General features: G+C 36.7%; 1 protein-coding gene across 1 annotated transcript in view; it reads left to right on the top strand.

Annotated features, from left to right (window-relative positions):
• The window catches only part of PLCXD3 (phosphatidylinositol specific phospholipase C X domain containing 3), a 179248-nt gene that overhangs the window by 22189 nt on the left and 139595 nt on the right, over window positions 1–17464 (top strand). The gene's annotated exons all lie outside the window — the stretch shown is intronic.

Genomic DNA, 17464 nt, shown 5'->3' with positions numbered 1-17464 from the left:
TTAGCTTTTAGAAAAGGGAGTTTTCTCAGGATAGCCGATTGGAAAAATGATATGTGGGAGATAAGAACAATACAAGTGGTATAAGATCAGCTAGGAGAGGGAAGACTTAACCATGAAGGGTCTAGAGGGGAAGTCTCAAACTTTTTCTGTAAAGGGTTTCAAGAACCATACGATCTCTGATGCAACTACTCAACTCTGCCATGCAGTATGAAAGCAATCACAGAAATGTGTAATCCATTGGACATGAATGGTTGCAATGAAGCATCATATGTTCAGACGCTCAGTCATGTCTAACTCTTTGTGACCCTATGGACTGTAAACCACAGATTCCTCTGTCCATGGGATCCTCCAGGTAAGAATACTGGAGTGGATTACCATACCTTCCTTCAGGGGATCTTCCCGACCCTGGGATTGAACCTGTGTCTCCTGCATTGCAGGCAGATTATCTACCACTGAGCTACTGGGGAAGCCCAAAGCATCATATGTGGACACCTAAATTTGAGTTCATAAGAATTTTAATATCACAGAGTATTATTACTATTTTCCCTTTTTTAAAACTAAAAATATAAAGCCATTTTTAGGATGCAGGATGCACAAAAACAGGTGGCAGGCTCAATTTGTCTTGTGATTTGCAGTTTTCTGACTCCTGGTCTAGTGTCTAGCAGTACATTTGTATACATATGTATATATTTAATGAGTGAATTAATTAAATTTCTGTAGTAGGAAGTGGAAAGAACATTGTCACTGAATGCTAGTTAAACAGGGAACTCTGTGGAAACTATATTTTGTATCTATGTCAGAATCAGTAGAAGATAAGGGTATGATGCACTGTTATGTCCTACAAAATAATTTTTGATCTTTACTAAAAGCCTTGATGAAAACTTTGTGATCTCTGTAATCTTTTTTTAATATATTTTATTTTTATAAATATTTTTTGATGTGGACCATTTAAAAAGCCTTTATTGAATTTGTTCCAATATTGCTTCTGTTGTTTATGTTCTGGTTTTTTTCTCTGCAAGCCATGTGGGATCTCAGCTCCCCAACCAGGGTTCTAACCTGCAGCCCCCCTGCCTTGGAAGATAAAGTCTTAATCGGTAGACCACCAGGGAAGTCCCTGAGATTTCCTAAATCTTTGTGTACTTTAGTTTTCTCCTAACGTAATGTGGATGATAAGAATACTCACTCTCTGTGTCAGGTTCCCTGAGACTGGTGTGTTAGTTGCTCAGTTGTGTCTGACTCTTTGTGACCCCATAGACTTCCTCTTCCATGGAATTCTCCAGGCAAGAATACTGGACTGGGTAGCCATTCCCTTTTTCAGGGGATCTTCTTGACCCAGGGATCAAACCTGGGTCTCCTGAACTGCAGGCAGGTTCTTTACTGTCTGAGCCACCAGGGAATGACAAGACTCAGGATATGCTCATACTCACAGCTATAATTTACTCTGGTAAAAAGACACAAACTAAAATCCTAAAGGGAAAAGGCACATGGCACAAAGTCTAGGAAAACCAGGCACGAGCTTCCATTTTTCTCTCCTAGTGGAGTCACACAGGACATGCTTAATTCTCTCAACAGTGAGTTATGACAACACATGTGAGAAGTTACCCACTGGGGAAGCAAATAAGAGACTCAATACCTAGGTTTTTAATTCGAGGTTAAAATAACTCTTGGATGTCCTCAGCCTGGCATGCATCAAGCTCCAGACACCCAGAAGGAAAGCAGATATTCAACATAAACAGTATTGTGTAAGCAATTTAGGCACAGTGAGCTACTCTTACCAATTCTGGAAATGGTGGGAACCCTCCTAAAATCCAAGTTCCTAGATGCCAGTCAAGGGTGAAACTTATAGGTAGACCTTTCAGAGAATAACAGTCAAGATGCCTAGTTAACTCTTTTCTGCATACTCTCCCAAAGTGGAGAGGATTATGTGAGATAATGTATTATGCTTAAATTATGCTTGGCAGAGAATGAGCCCACAAAACAGCATATTTTACTGTCAGCAGATTGACAGGGAGGCAAAAAGGAATAAAGAGAAAGTTTCACAGAGTTGCAGATATGGCAGGATCTTTTGTGGATATATTTGTGTGTTATGAATTATTACACACGCATATAACCACGTGGGAAAATGTCATTAATTCCACCTGTCAAGCTGTAGAAATTAAGAATATGACCTCCCTAGGAATCTCTTGAGCATTATGCCTTATTGCTCACATACTTAGGTTCACACACAAGAGACAATATCATCCTGATGTACAGAATTCCCGTGATAGTAGAGGGTTCTCATGCCCAATGGACTTCTATAAATTTGTAAATTTGTTTGAAATTAATGAAGAAGAAGGGGCCTCTTGCTCTAAATTTCCACTGAATGGAACATCCAAATCATTGTACAATAGTAATTGACAAGTTTACTTCTGTGGGCTCTTTCTGACTACATGCCTTTCTCTCTACCAAGGAAGGTCAAATGGAATGGCTCTACTACTGGCTCAGTCATTGTTTTGCTCATAACTGGCACCAAGAGAGGATACAAATGTATTACTACACACTTATTGTGCTTTGTATGAGGGAGTAAGCAAGTACATTGCCTTGTACTATAGAAAGTCCAGTGATTCTAAATTGATTCATTAAAGGCCCAAGATATCAAAGTTCCTCCTTTATTCTGTTGTGATATTGCTAATCCTCAATTACCCGCCAAGACATTTTTCAATTTATGGCTACATTAGAAGCTAATTTTTGATATTAGGCAGATTTTCTCCTGCCATCAGAATATTTTCCGTCATGTTCAAATTTTTTTAGACAATGAAAAATGGTTTAGAAAATAAAATATTTAAAAATAAATCTTTGGCATAAAATACCATACAAATCATTAACAAGATAGACAGAATAGGCTTATAGTTTTATTTCTTTATTTTGATTATCCAGTCTTCATACTGATTTTTGAGTCAACCATGAGTTTTTTCTAAAAACATGTATTCTTAAAGGAAAACAAAAAATTCTGTTCTTTACACTTAATAAACCAATTATCCTTTAATAACAGAGATGTAACTTAAGATTACATTAGTATCTGCAATGAACAGTTTTTCCTTCTTTGGTCAGCTAACGAATCTCCTAAATGTTGAGAAATTGGTACCAAACTAAAGATCATCAGCTCTCTAATAATCCAGGGCATTTCTGACAAAACTATTAATTTCTAAACCTTCACTGCTTCTTAGAAGGCAGAGCTTTAAGCCATTGCACTGTTACCTCTCAGAAAGATAGCAATATGGTCCTCCTGTCCTAGATGAGATTTTGTGTTGTTTTACTAAATAACAATTATGGCCTAGATTGCTAATTATTTTCTTTTTAAGAGCCTGCTTTAATTATTCAAGGACTTTAAAAAAATCCACTTGAGTGAAGACTGAATAACAGCCATTTCTAATTCTATGATGTACAGTTTAACATAGTTTACATGCTTCTTCATCATCTTAAATCTCTTACTGAATTGTAGACAAGGAAATCTAATCATCAGAAAAATAATATTTGATTAGACAGTGAAGAGAATAAATGATTTATCCAATTCTTAGACCATACTCTACTTACCAAGTGGTTCAGAAACCAGTCAGGGCAGCTTGGATACAGCCAATAATGCTTATAGAAATAACTACTTGTTCCTGAAATGTACAGAATGACAGAAGCAAAGCAATTTGAAAAATTAAGAAACAATAAACAATAAATCTTTTGTAACCAGATAGGGCATCCTTTATGCAGAGGCCTGTATAAGCATATCATTTAATTTGAAATTTCAGTTATGAACTCATTATATTTAGCAATTTACATTTTAAGTGGGAAGTAGATCCAGATTTTAACCTTGTGACATTGTTCTGAGATTTGTCTAGGGACTTGGAGTCTTGCTTGTTAAGGGAGTAGTGAAGGAGATGTGATAATCATTCAAACCCAGCCATATAGAGAGAGCAACAGAAAGTAAAGCAATGTGAAATGGAAGTGCCCTTGGGTGTAAGAAAATGAATTATATTTTAGCTTTACTGACAAATATTTCTATATGTAGTAATAGGAAAGGTCATTTGGGGGTTTGACAAATGATCATATCGGTATTTGACCTGGGTTATAACTGACAGATTAAATCCCATAGGCAAATTGAAGGTCAATTTCAATACCAAAACCTTGGTTAGTGAAGTAGAGAGTGGTTTCATTTATCTTCAAAGATGTACTTAATGAAGTGTTCCTACCTTATTGATTTAACTAGATTCAAGATCAAACTCATTTTATTAAAGTCCATGTAGGTTTGTTGCAAATGTTCACTTAAGTTATCCAATTAAAATCTGACATTAGGTTATCTGTCACTCTCAGCATGAACACTCAAGACTTGTTTTTACCTAGAAAGTCCACTTTTAGGAACATATCCTGATATGCTTGCACATTTGCAAAGTAGTATATGTAGTAAGATGTTTCAGTGTTGTTTGCAGTAGTAAATGACCTAAACATGTAGCAGGAGGGGTCTGTTTAAATAGTTTATGGTACAATGAAATACTCTGCCATCATTCAAAAATACTTAGCTCTGTATGTCCAATGTGGAATGATTTTCATAATATTTTAAGTGAAAACTATTATGCAGAAATCTGTATTACATTCAGCCATTTGTGTCCAAGTCTACTTTAACACTTATGTATGAATATATATTTATATGCTCAGAATGCATAGAATATCTTTAGAAAAATACACAGTTATTGGTAACAGTTATTAGCCCTTGGGAGGTGAAAAGTTGTTGAAGACCAAGGAAGACAGGGAGATTGAAATTTCAGCATATACGTTATTTTAGATCTTTTGACTTCTGTAATGTGTATGTATTATCTATTCAAAACATTGTTTTAAGAAAATTCACCTGCCTGGGAAGAGCAAATGGACTTGTCACCTGTTCTCCAGAATACTTTCTTCACATTTTTATCACCACATTTACCAAACTGTCTCCTGTTAAGGATTTTCTGTTGAATCCCCTTGCTAGTGTGTGAGCCTCTTAAGCCTAGAATTGTTTTACGCATTTTCACACACTCAAGATCTACACCATCTGGCATGTGGTAGGGGTTCAATAATGTCTGAATGAAGGTATGAATTTTTATATGCCTTGGTTCTCTTCAGTTACTGTTTGTAATTTTTATTTTATTGTTTTGTGATAATTTATAAACAAACTTGGAGAAGGAAATGGCAACCTACTTGCCTGGGAAATCCCATGGACAGAGGAACCTGGCAGGCTATAGTCCATGGGGTGGCAAAAGAGTCAGACATGATCAGCTAAACAACAACATAAAGTAATAGCTTTAACTTATATAGTACGAAAGCATATACTGAAAAGCAGAAGTCTCCTGTAACCATTCTGTCCCTTTTTGTAGAGAAAACCACTCTTCCTTTTAGCTATATCTTCTGATATTTACCTCCATATCTCTAAATAATAACCTTATATTGATGCTTACTGATTTGCGAGTTTCAGTCACCATCTGTTGACTTCTTGGTATAGTACTTGAGGACTACTTACTCACTGACTCCTACTGATTCCCATCTCCACCCCTTTTTCTCATTATAATTATATTACTGTCTTCAGTTAAATCAATTAGTTGCTATTTACATTCCTATGACTAGGTAGCTATTTTTAACTATGGAGTTAAGTAATGATATGATTATATTTTACACGATTTTTATTTTTTACTAAAGTTAAATTTTTTTAGTATGCAGTTTTAAAAGTTGTTTATTTTTCTTTATGCTTATGGATATTATATTCCAAATGCAAAGATTTTGTCATCTTCTTATAATAATTTTTCTAAATTTTCACAGTTCCAAATAGTGCACCAGATCCATTTCCCCTTGGATACCTCCTCCTGAGCCTTCCAACCTCTTGCCCTAGTATGGATTACTCTCTAGATTTGATGTGCAGCTGTCATCTGAACTTACGTTTTCTGACCCTGTGTAGAATTTCTTATATCCTGGATAATAGGCCCATATCTTCCATGATATTCCATGATGATAATGGTATTCCACACTGTTTACATGCATGGACTCACTGAATGCTTGAGAGGTAGGTACTATTATTATCTCCATTTTACAGATGAGGAAATTAAGGTATATAACAGTTAACAATTTTTGTAATGACACACAGCTAGACAGTGGAAGAGTCAATATTCAAATCCAGGATTCTGAATCTAGGATCTATGCCTTGTATCATTTTAATACACTGCCTTTCATTCCCAAGATATGTCTTAATTACATATTAAAGAGTATTTAGAGGGTGCATATCACCTCTAAATACTTTTTGAATCCCTGCATGTCAGAAAATATCATTATATTATGCACATGATTGATTGATATATTAACTAAGTATAAAATTTTGTTTTGACTCAGAATTTTGGAAATATTATCATTTAGCATCAATGTTTCTTTTAAGAAATAAAATGCCACTGACTCCATGTGTATGACCTGTTCGTAAATAATCTCTGTAACCCCTTAGAAACTCCTGTTTATCTCTAGAGTTTTGAACTCTGATGATGATTTCCCTTCATTTATTCATTTTTTTGGGTAATTAGTGGCCCTTTCAATCTATAAACTTTATATTTTGGGGCCTCTGAATTTTTCCTTTATTTATTTATTCTTTTTACTATTTTCTTCCCTGTTCTTTTAATTTAATTCTTTCTTCATAAAAAGTTTTATTAGTCTGTGTCCTTAGATATTCCTTTTCTTATTTGTTTGAGTCCCTCTCTTTTATGCTGGAGGCTTTGTTCAAATGTCTGATGATCTTGGATGTCCATTCATATTTAAGAGAAGGAACAGATAGAGATTTATTGGAAGTTCAGTGATGGTGATGATCATAATGCTAATGTGTATTGAAGCGGGCTGAGGGATGAAGTTTATCAACTCTTAGAATTTACTCCAAGGTGCTCAGTCTATTCACTGAGGTAGATGACTTCCATGGTGGTTTTGTGGAAGAATTTTTTTTTTTCAGAAGCTCTGCAGGTTATCTGAAGAATATTCTAGTCTTTTGTCTGTTTAGGCTTCTGACACTAAGGGGATTGGCTCAGTAAGGGAGCTGGGATTTCCACTGTTGAGTGACATTTACCCACCTTCAGTTTCCACCATATACATGCCCTTTCCTGAATAAATTTCTCCAGAGCATAAATCTTTCTTATTCTTCCACTGAGGGAAGGAATCCTTGCCCAGTTGTATGAGAGAGGAAGAAACCTAACTACTCTGATTCATAGACTTTTGACTAATGCTCCCCTCATTTCCAACTTGTCTCCTCGTTACGTCTTCCATGATTCTTGCACTTCTAAATCTTATACTTTTTCAGAGTTCTGTGGAATGATTGTCTTTTTTTCATCAGTATCTTCTCTTCTGGCCCTTGGGTTTCAGTTCCCTCTGCTCTTTTAAGTTATTTATAATTAATTAATTCATTTACTTTTAATCTTCCAGATATGTATTGATATCTCAGTTTCCTTTCATATTCTAATCATTATTATAATTTTTAAATCTCTCATTCTTTGGGTTGGGATGGGGCTAGAGATCATCACATATATTTAATATAAATCATTTTACATCATGTATTTTTAAATGATGTCTTGGCTAGCAGAGTCATTAGAGCTATTGGTCTGGATCACGTGAAAGAGGCCATTGTTGAACTCTTTCCAAACTAGCTCTTATCAGCCCATTATCACTTTTGGCCCCATTATTCTCATTCTTCATCTCACTCAAGAGAAGCAAGGTATTTAAGATAGAAACTGTGGATAAACTCTGCTGGTGTCTAAGACCTTTCAGTTGAGTAAAAGAATATGGTAGGTGAATTTATGACTCACATCACTGAAAAAAGTAATGAAAACAACATATGTTCTAATACAAAAAGAACATCTTCCTACCAAAATTATGTATTAGTATGGCACGGGTAAAAACACACCGTAATTTCTTCTCACTTGCTATTCCATCGATGGTAAGTTTTTTTAAAATTATCACAGTTTTATAAAAATGAAACTGTAGTAAAAATTTTATAGTACCTACAATTTTTCTTCCCATGTTGCTAGATTCAATTATGAAATTTGCAGTCATTTTTAGTTGTGGTTTTTCTGTCCAGTGATCAAATTTCTTATATATTTGAAAATACTTTTCTATGAAATCTTTAAAAACAATTTTGTGACCCTTAAAATATATACATAGTATTTTAAGATCAAATTCTTATTAAAATTTTCATTCAATGTGGCGACTACAACACTTTAGAAGATTAGAAAAAGAGAGCATGAAAGAGAGCAGTATTTGTTTTAAGTGTTGGCTAATGAGATTGAAAGAGAAAGATGAAAGAAATGAGTTCCCTTTTGTGTCTAGAGAAGGATGAGGGGAGAAAAGGAAGGAAAATCTTAATTGGTTAGTTTTTTTTTTAATTCAAGGTCTTGATTTTGTGGGATAGGAAAATTTGGGGCTTAAAAACTCTTAGCCAATTTCATAGCAGAGATATATTTTCAAATTGAATTGAGGGGATAGGTCTTTTGAGGTTAGTAAGAAGCATCCGTAAGTGAGCTGAGACAGCAGCTTTTACCCCAGGCTATTTCAAAAATCAAGAGCAGAGCTAAGAATAGAGGTTCGTAATGGCCAGTCCAGTTTTCCGACCACAAGCACATGCCCTCTGGTCCCCAAGTCTGCTCAGAGCATCACTTTAGAATGTGCAGTGGTTGAATATCTCTAAAGAGACTGTGAGTCACTTCCATACTCAACCACAATTTTTTTTTTTATTCCCCTGGTTGATTATTTAATTGAAAGCAAAGCTGAGGCAAAGACCAAGGACAAAGTTTCTGATTCAAGAAGGTGAATCGAGAATTCAGTACATGTCAAATCCTCTCCCATCTGGTCCAAACTCATTAAAAAATACTGGATAAATACTTATAAAAATTTAGAAAACACATGAATATTTCAAACTCTGTTAAAGGGAAATCTCCAGAGACCACAGGTAGATATGCTGTTTTAAAAAGAGAGAAATCTATGGGAATAAGTAGGAACTGAACTTTAGGAACATTAAATAGCCTGAGTTTCCCTAACAGAGCCTGAATACTGGGCACCACACTACCAATGCTGGGGCCTTCATGAAACTACTTCAGATTTACACAGATGATGATCTCCTGGGTTCCTGAGAAGACTTAGGAATCTACACTTCCCAACACAGGAATCATTGACCAATCTGAAAAAAATTAAAGCAAATACTTTTAAGATCTTTTAAAAGGTAAAGAATTGAATGGGAACACCAGAAAAGTACAGGGGATAATAAAACAAGAATAAGAAACAGTGAAACAGAAAGCAGATGTATTGAAAATTGCCATTAAAGTTCTTAGAACTTAATAAAACAGTTATTGAAATAAAAAGGAATGCAGATATATGCATTGAATAGTAGACTAGAAACAGTTGTGAGAGAGGCAAATGAACTAGAAGAATGTAGCCCAAAGATATAGAAAAGAAAATGTGAGAGGAGACTTAGGAGACACAGATTTTAAAAGTCCATCATACATGTGCTGCAAATTCAGAAAGGAGGAAATATAGAGAATGAAAGAGAAATAGTGCTTTAAAAGATTATGGTTGAGAATTCCCCAAAATATAAGACATAAATCTAGGACTGGAAGCAACTTCTGGGTACTGAGCTAGAAAAATGGCCAGCAAGGCTAAAGGAAAAATTTTTGAAAGTAGAGATTGGAAGTAAATGTGATTTTAACCATGCTTTTCAAAAAATTTCATGGTTTTACCTCCATTTTTAGCACGTATTTAGAGCAATGCCTGTAGCATAATTGCTGATAAAACATTTATATTAAAGTGTTGTCACTGATTTTGTTGAGTTCCCAAGGATTTAGGAAGCCTAAATTCTCTTTGACAGGACAAGTATCCAAAAAGGAAGGTAACTCTGAAAGTGAATGCTATGATGGGTGGGAAAAAAGGAAGCCCAGGGAAAATCAAACCTGATAGTGGTTAATGCCAATGCACAATTCAGAGAAGCTTAGCGCCAGTAGTGCAGCAGCAGTATAGAGACACCTGCCATGATCAGGAATATAAGCCTTGAGTTATGGTACTTTAATTCTGGGGAAAATATGGAGTCTTTGCATCCAGATAGCAAGTTCTGGAAAGAAGTCTAACATTTTGCGAATCTATATTTGAGATAGAAAGCTAACTAGAACAAAGACAAGAAATGTGAATCTCCTAGCAGCAGAATCAAGTACAATATGACAATTTTTTTTTTTGAGGTGAAATTGGTGTTTAGGTGAAACCACAGTTGTTTTGTACGATTGGTTTTAAGATACACAGTATATACACTTTCCTCAAAGACAGCTTAGCTCAGAGTTCTATGCACATGCTCTTTCCTGCCTTTCACTCTCTGTTCTTTATCCTACTCAAATCAGTCTGGCTGATGCCCTCACCATTCTATTAAAAATGTCCATTCTAATTCACCAATAACTTTTAAAATCATCATTTCAACATCATTTCACAAAGTTAAGCACATCATGTTTATTTAAGGGGACCCTTGATTCTACAGGCTTCTGCTACATGGAACTTTCATCGATTTTCCTCCTACTTATTGAGTCATTATTCCTCAGCCCTCCTCTACCACCTGATTTTATTTGGCAAGTATATGTATATATTACTAAACTATAGATAATTTATACATAATTATGTATATAAAACTCTTATAGATATGACACATAAATGCAATGTCAAATTCAGGAAATGTATACTGTCTAAAGAATGTGCTTGGGATATAAGTTCTTTCTTGAGATGTTAGGAAGGCAGCTGAAAACTCTACAAAAGGAAAAATGATAGGGATATACAGTCTATCAATTTTAGAAAATACAGGGAAAAACCCTTAAAATTTTATTCAGGAAATGTTACTTTTAAATATTCTTACTTTAATCAATAAAGATTAAATCCAAGCTGAAAACTCATGTCATGTAAGGTTTTGCTAACATATGCAAAGGGATTCCCTGGTGGCTTAGTGGTAAAGAATCTGCCTGTCAGTGCAGGAGACACAGGTTCAATCCCTGGGTTGGGAAGATTCCCTGGATGAGGAGATGGCTACCCACTCCAGTATTCTTGCTGAGAAATCCCAAGGACAGAGAAGCCTGATGGGCTACAGTCCATGGGGTTGCAAAGAGTTGGACACAACTTAGCAACTAAACAACAATAGCATATTCAATGTCACAACCTTTCCTAAGTATGAGATTTAGGGTTTATCCTGGATCCCTCTTCTCTCCTCACTCTGCATTCTCACTCTAGATGAGATTGTTGAACACTACCTATATACAAATAGCTCCCCAATTTATATTTTCAGTCAAGAGCTTTCATCTGAGTTCAGGACTGGTCAGCTACCAGCATGCCATCACCATTCGATTGTCTCACGGGTGTTGCAAATATGTTCAAAACTGCATTACAGCTGTTAACTCACTTCCTTTGCTGTGTCAGTATCTGACCTGTGGTTAACTTGCTATCTTTGTTCCACTGGTAACCTGATCAGGGTAAAATGTCAACCAGATTTTTAGGCAGAATTGCTTATGATAAAATGACCCTGGCCTCTTGAACTATATCTTGCTAGGGGCAACTCTACATACATACCTGATGTGGACATCAAAGCTTTGGGCTTTCCTAATATGATGATTCCTGTAACTGGACATGTCCCCTGCAGCATTGTGGGACCTACTGCCTAGAGTCACCACATGTGACCCTGAAGCTCTCTCAGGCTCCTGGGAGTTTCTAAGGACTGCAAATACAACAAAATTATCAAATATGAAGCACCTACTTCTTTGGTGGATTTAATACCTAACTTAAAATTGATTCTGTTAACAGAAAACAGAAATATGGGAGACTAAATTATCACATTTCAGTTTCTCAAGAGTTGTCCCTGTGATGGGAATGGGATGCAGACATGTTGGTGTCAGCCTAACTGGTTGTTGATGTGAACCCCATTGGGTTCTGACCACAACCCTGAGTTGGTCAGCTGCCGTCATTTGGGTACGGAAGACGCTGCTTCATTCTCTCATGTTTAAGCAACCGCTGTGACTGATGTCACCATCCCTTTCTCTCTCTTGATTGTCTTATCACTTAATCATTTAAAAGATGCTCAGACACCTCTGAAATACTGTAAAAATAAGGATAAAAATATAAATATCTGCATAGGTTAGCAAGTGAGGCAGTCATGAAAAATGCTTCTGTAGTCTAGTGCCTTTTTTGTTGTTTAGTCACTAAGTCATATTAGACTCTTCTGTGATCCCATGGACTGTAGCCCACCAGGCTCCTCAGTCCATGGAATTTCCCAAGCAAGAATACTGGAGTGGGTTGCCATTTTCTTCTCCAGGGAATCTTCCTGACCCAGGGATCGAACCTGCATCTCCTGCCTTGGCAGGCAGATACTTTATTGCTGAGTCACCTAGGAAGCCCCAAAGTAGTGTCTTAGAAAGAAAGAAACCACCATGGTTTTGTTGCACATTTTATGGAGGAGAAAAAACTAAAATCCTCAAATATATGTGAAACAGATTTCAATGATTTAGTGGAAAGTTATTACTTTAAAAAAATCACATTATTCCTCCTCCTCTTTTACAGATTTTTGAGGTAGGAGTGATAACTTCCTGATCTTTTGTAGGATATAGAAAAAAAAAAAGGAAATTATTTCAGTCATGTGTTAACACTGTTCCTCCAGGCTTCTCTAACAGAATCCTAATCTCTTCATTCTCAATGCATAACACACTTTTATATCCTTTCTGGTTTTGTCTGTTGAGTCAATGCATGAATTATATGGCAAAGTCTGTTTCAATATCTGGAAGAAATATTTTGCTTTAGTTTATTTACTAATAAACTAATATAGTATACATAAAACTTAATTAGATTATCCATTTCAGTATCCAAATGCAGTCCAGATAACTTCTGGTCCTTTCAGAAAATAACAAGCCAATTGTTAGAAGACAAAGATTATACACTCCTGAGAATATCTGCTAATTAAAATATTTAAAAAATGAATCATATACCAAAAATGAAACCTAGAACTTATTATAATTATTTTGATCAAAGACAAAACATTTAGGCAATGACAACAGCAACAAGGGAAAAACTTGACAATACCTAAACAATCAAAGGACACACTCATAAACGAGTTGCAAATTACTTCCAGATGCAGACTGTAAGCCATGTGCTAATAATATATAAAATCTAATTATCAGAGATTTTAAATGAAATATTACTTTATAAGTACATAAAAGAGATACTTTATAAATACATAAACACATACATTACAAAAATTTTATTTTATAAATCTTTCATAGATATATCAATGAATCTTTCAATTCTTGCAGAGTCATGAGAACTCACTAGGTGGAATTATTTGTGTGGAAATACGTTTATTTTCTTGATTACCCAGAGTACAAAGGCACTAAGGTAGAAGCATACATCAATTGCTTGGATTTTTCCCATGTGCCAGAAGGTACTTTGGTCCAGGTGTTGATGAGTTGAAATAAACCCTGGAATTTCCATGCTGGGATTTCATAGCCCTCACTCCAAAGTTTCTTCAAGTTAAAAAAAAAAATGTAATGATGCACCTGTCTTAGTCCATTAGGGATGCGATAATAAAATATTGTAGACTGGGTAGCTCAGAGCAACACAGTTCTGGAGGCTGAGAAGTCCATGATCAAGGTGTTGATTTGACAGACTTTTGTCGGCCAAGTGATGTGTCTGTGTTTTAATATACTGTCTAGGTTTGTCAGAGCTTTTCTTCCAAGGAACAAGCGTCTTTTAATTTCATGGCTGCAATCACAGTCTGCAGTGATTTGGGAGTCCAAGAAAATAAAATCTACTACTGTGTCCACTTTTTCCGCTTCTGTTTGCCATGAAGTGATAGGACCAGATGCCATGATCTTAGTTTTTTGAATGTTGAGTTTTAAGCCAACTTTTTCACTCTCCTCTTTCAACTTCACCAAGAGACACTTTAGTTCCTCTTCATTTTCTGCCATTAGAGTGGTATCATCTACGTATCTGAGGTTTTTGATATTTCTCCCAGCAATCTTGATTCCAGCTTGTGATTCATCCAGCCTGGCATTTCTCACGATGTTCAGTTCAGTTCAGTTCAGTCGCTCAACCGTGTCTGACTCTGTGACTCCATGGACTGCAGCATGCCAGGCTTTCCTGTCCATCACCAACTCCTGGAGCTTGCTCAAACTCATTTCCATTAAGTTGGTGACTCTGCATATAAATTAAATAAGCAGGGTGACAATATAAAGCCTTATCATACTCCTTTTCCAATTTGGAGCCAATCTGTTGTTCCATGTCTGGTTCTAATTGTCGCTTCTTGACCTGCATACAAGTTTCTCAGGAAACAGGTAAGGTGGTTTGGTATTCCCATCTCTTTAAGAATTTTCCACAGTTTAGTGTGATCCACACAATCAAAGGCTTTAGCATAGTCAATGAGGCAGAAATAGATGTTTTTCTGGAACTCCTTTGCTTTCTCCATAAGCTATCCATCATGGGTGTCCCTGCAATCCCCTTCACCATAACAAGGCTGTGATCCATGAAGAGGTTATCTATACATATCTTTGTTGGAAAATAGAGGCTAATTAAGTCTTCTAAACTGTAGTTGCTTTTCTCTCTGCACTGCATAGTAAAGCTCTTTGTTATATGACCTTGAACTGGGATTGTTTCTTAAAGCTACATCTTGACCTTTAACCTTAGCACTTTGCAAAGATTTGTGTTGATGTATCTAATCATTCTTCCTTCCTTTCTCTTCTATGACACTGTAGCCTGATGATAGGCACAAAATAGATGCTCAGTCACTTGTCACTTACTTGATTGTATACTTGGAGGTAAGCCTTAACTTGGGCACAAAAGAAGTTGCTTGGTTATCTATTTTATACATAGTACCAAAAGTTTATCTTTTCACGTGTTTATTAGCCATCTGTATGTCTTCTTTGGAGAAATGTATTTTTTAGGTCTTCTGCCCCTTTTTTGATTGGTCTGTTTGTTTTCCTAATACTGAGCTGAATGAGCTGCTTATATATTCTGAAGATTAATCCTTTGTCAATTGTTTCACTTGCAATTATTTTCTCCCATTCTGAGGGTTTTGTTTTAATCTTGTTTATTGTTTCCTTTGCTGTGCAAAAGCTTTTAAGCTTAATTAGGTCACACTTGTTTATATTTGTTTTTATTTACAGTACTTCAGGAGGTGGATCAAAGAAGATCTTGCTGTGATGTATGTCAAAGAGTATACTGCCTATGTTTTCCTCTAAGAGCTTTATAGTTTTCTGGCCTTATATTTAAGTCTTTAATCCATTTTGAGTGGTTTTGTGTGTGTGTGTGTGGTGTTAGGAAGTGTCTTAGTATTATTCTTTTGCATGTAGCTGTCCAGTTTTCCCAGCATCACTTACTGAAGAGGCTGTCTTTTCTCCATGGTATATTCTTGCCTCCTTTGTCAAAGATAAGGTGCCCACAGGTGCATGGGCATTATCTTTGGGCATTCTATGTTGTTCCGTTGGTTCATATTTCTGTTTTTGTGCCGATTCCATACTGTATTGATGACTGTAGCTTTGTAGTATAGTCTGAAGTCAGGAAGGTTGATCCCTCCAGCTCTGTTTTTCTTTTTCAAGATTGCTTTGGCTTTTCATGGTCTTTTGTGTTTTCATACACACTGAAATTTTTTGTTCTAGAGTGAAAGAATGGGATGAATGGAGAAAGTAGCATCAATATATATACACAATCAGGTGTAAGATGGATAGTTGGTGAAAAGTTGCTGTGTAGCACAGGGAGTCCAGTCTGGAGGTCTGTCATCACCTGGAGGGATGGGATGAGGGGAGGGGAGTTCAGTTCAGTTCAGTTCAGTCGCTCAGTCATGTCCGACTCTCTGCGACCCCATGAATTGCAGCACGCCAGGCCTCTCTGTCCATCACCAACTCCCAGAGTCTACCCAAACCCATGTTCATCGAGTCGGTAATGCCATCCAACCATCTCATCCTCTGTCGTCACCTTCTCCTCCCGCCCCCAATCCTACCCAGCATTAGGGTCATTTCCAATGAGTCAACCCTTCGCATGAGGGGCCAAAGTATTGGAGCTTCAGCTTCAACATCAGACCTTCCAATGAACACCCAGGATTGATCTCTTTTAGGATGGATTGATTGGATCTCCTTGCAGTCCAAGAAACTCTCAAGAGTCTTCTCCAACACCACAGTTCAAAAGCATCAATTCTGTGGCGCTCAACTTTCTTCACCGTCCAATTCTCACATCCATACATGACCACTGGAAAAACCATAGCCTTGACTAGACGGACTTTTGTTGGCAAAGTAATGTCTCTGCTTTTAAATATGCTATCTAGGTTGGCCATAACCTTCCTTCCAAGGAGTAAGCGTCTTTTAATTTCATGGCTGCAGTCACCATCAGCAGTGATTCTGGAGCCCAAAAAAGTAAAGTCTGACACTGTTTCCACTGTTTCCCCATCTATTTCCCATGAAGTGATGGGACCAGATGCCATGATCTTAGTTTTCTGAATGTTGAGCTTTAAGCCAACTTTTTCACTCTCCTCTTTCACTTTCATCAAGAGGCTCTTTAGTTCTTCTTCACTTTCTGCCATAAGGGTGGTGTCATCTGCATATCTGAGGTTATTGATATTTCTCCCGGCAATCTTGATTCCAGCTTGTGTTTCTTCCAGCCCAGCGTTTCTCATGATGTACTCTGCATATAAGTTAAATAAGCATGGTGACAATATACAGCCTTGACGTACTCCTTTTCCTATTTGGAACCAGTCTGTTGTTCCATGTCCAGTTCTAACTGTTGCTTCCTGACCTGCATACAAGTTTCTCAAGAGACAGGTCAGATGGTCTGGTATTCCCATCTCTTTCAGAATTGTCCACAGTTTATTGTGATCCACACAGTCAAAGGCTTTGGCATAGTCAATAAAGCAGAAATAGATGTTTTTCTGGAACTCTCTTGCTTTTTTGATGATCCAGCGGATATTGGCAATTTGATCTCTGGTTCCTCTGCCTTTTCTAAAACCAGCTTGAACATCTGGAAGTTCACGGTTCACGTATTGCTGAAGCCTGGCTTGGAGAATTTTGAGCATTACTTTACTAGCATGTGAGATGAGTGCAATTGTGCGGTAGTTTGAGAATTCTTTGGCATTGCCTTTCTTTGGGATTGGAACGAAGACTGACCTCTTCCAGTCCTGTGGCCACTGCTGAGTTTTCCAGATTTGCTGGCATATCGAGTGCAGCACTTTCACAGCATCACCTTTGAGGATTTGAAATAGCTCAACTGGAATTCCATCACCTCCACTAGCTTTGTTCGTAGTGATGCTTTCTAAGGCCCACTTGACTTCACATTCCAAGATGTCTGGCTCTAGGTGAGTGATCACACAATCGTGATTATCTGGGTCATGAAGATCTTTTTTGTACAGTTCTTCTGTGTATTCTTGCCACCTCTTCTTAATATCTTCTGCTTCTGTTAG

The sequence above is a fragment of the Giraffa tippelskirchi genome, chromosome 8, assembly GCF_054371585.1.
Source record: "Giraffa tippelskirchi isolate mGirTip1 chromosome 8, T2T-mGirTip1v1.2.pri, whole genome shotgun sequence".
Classification (NCBI taxonomy): Eukaryota; Metazoa; Chordata; class Mammalia; order Artiodactyla; family Giraffidae; genus Giraffa; species Giraffa tippelskirchi.
Note: the sequence above shows the minus strand (reverse complement) of the source record. Positions and strands in the feature narration are given on the sequence as shown.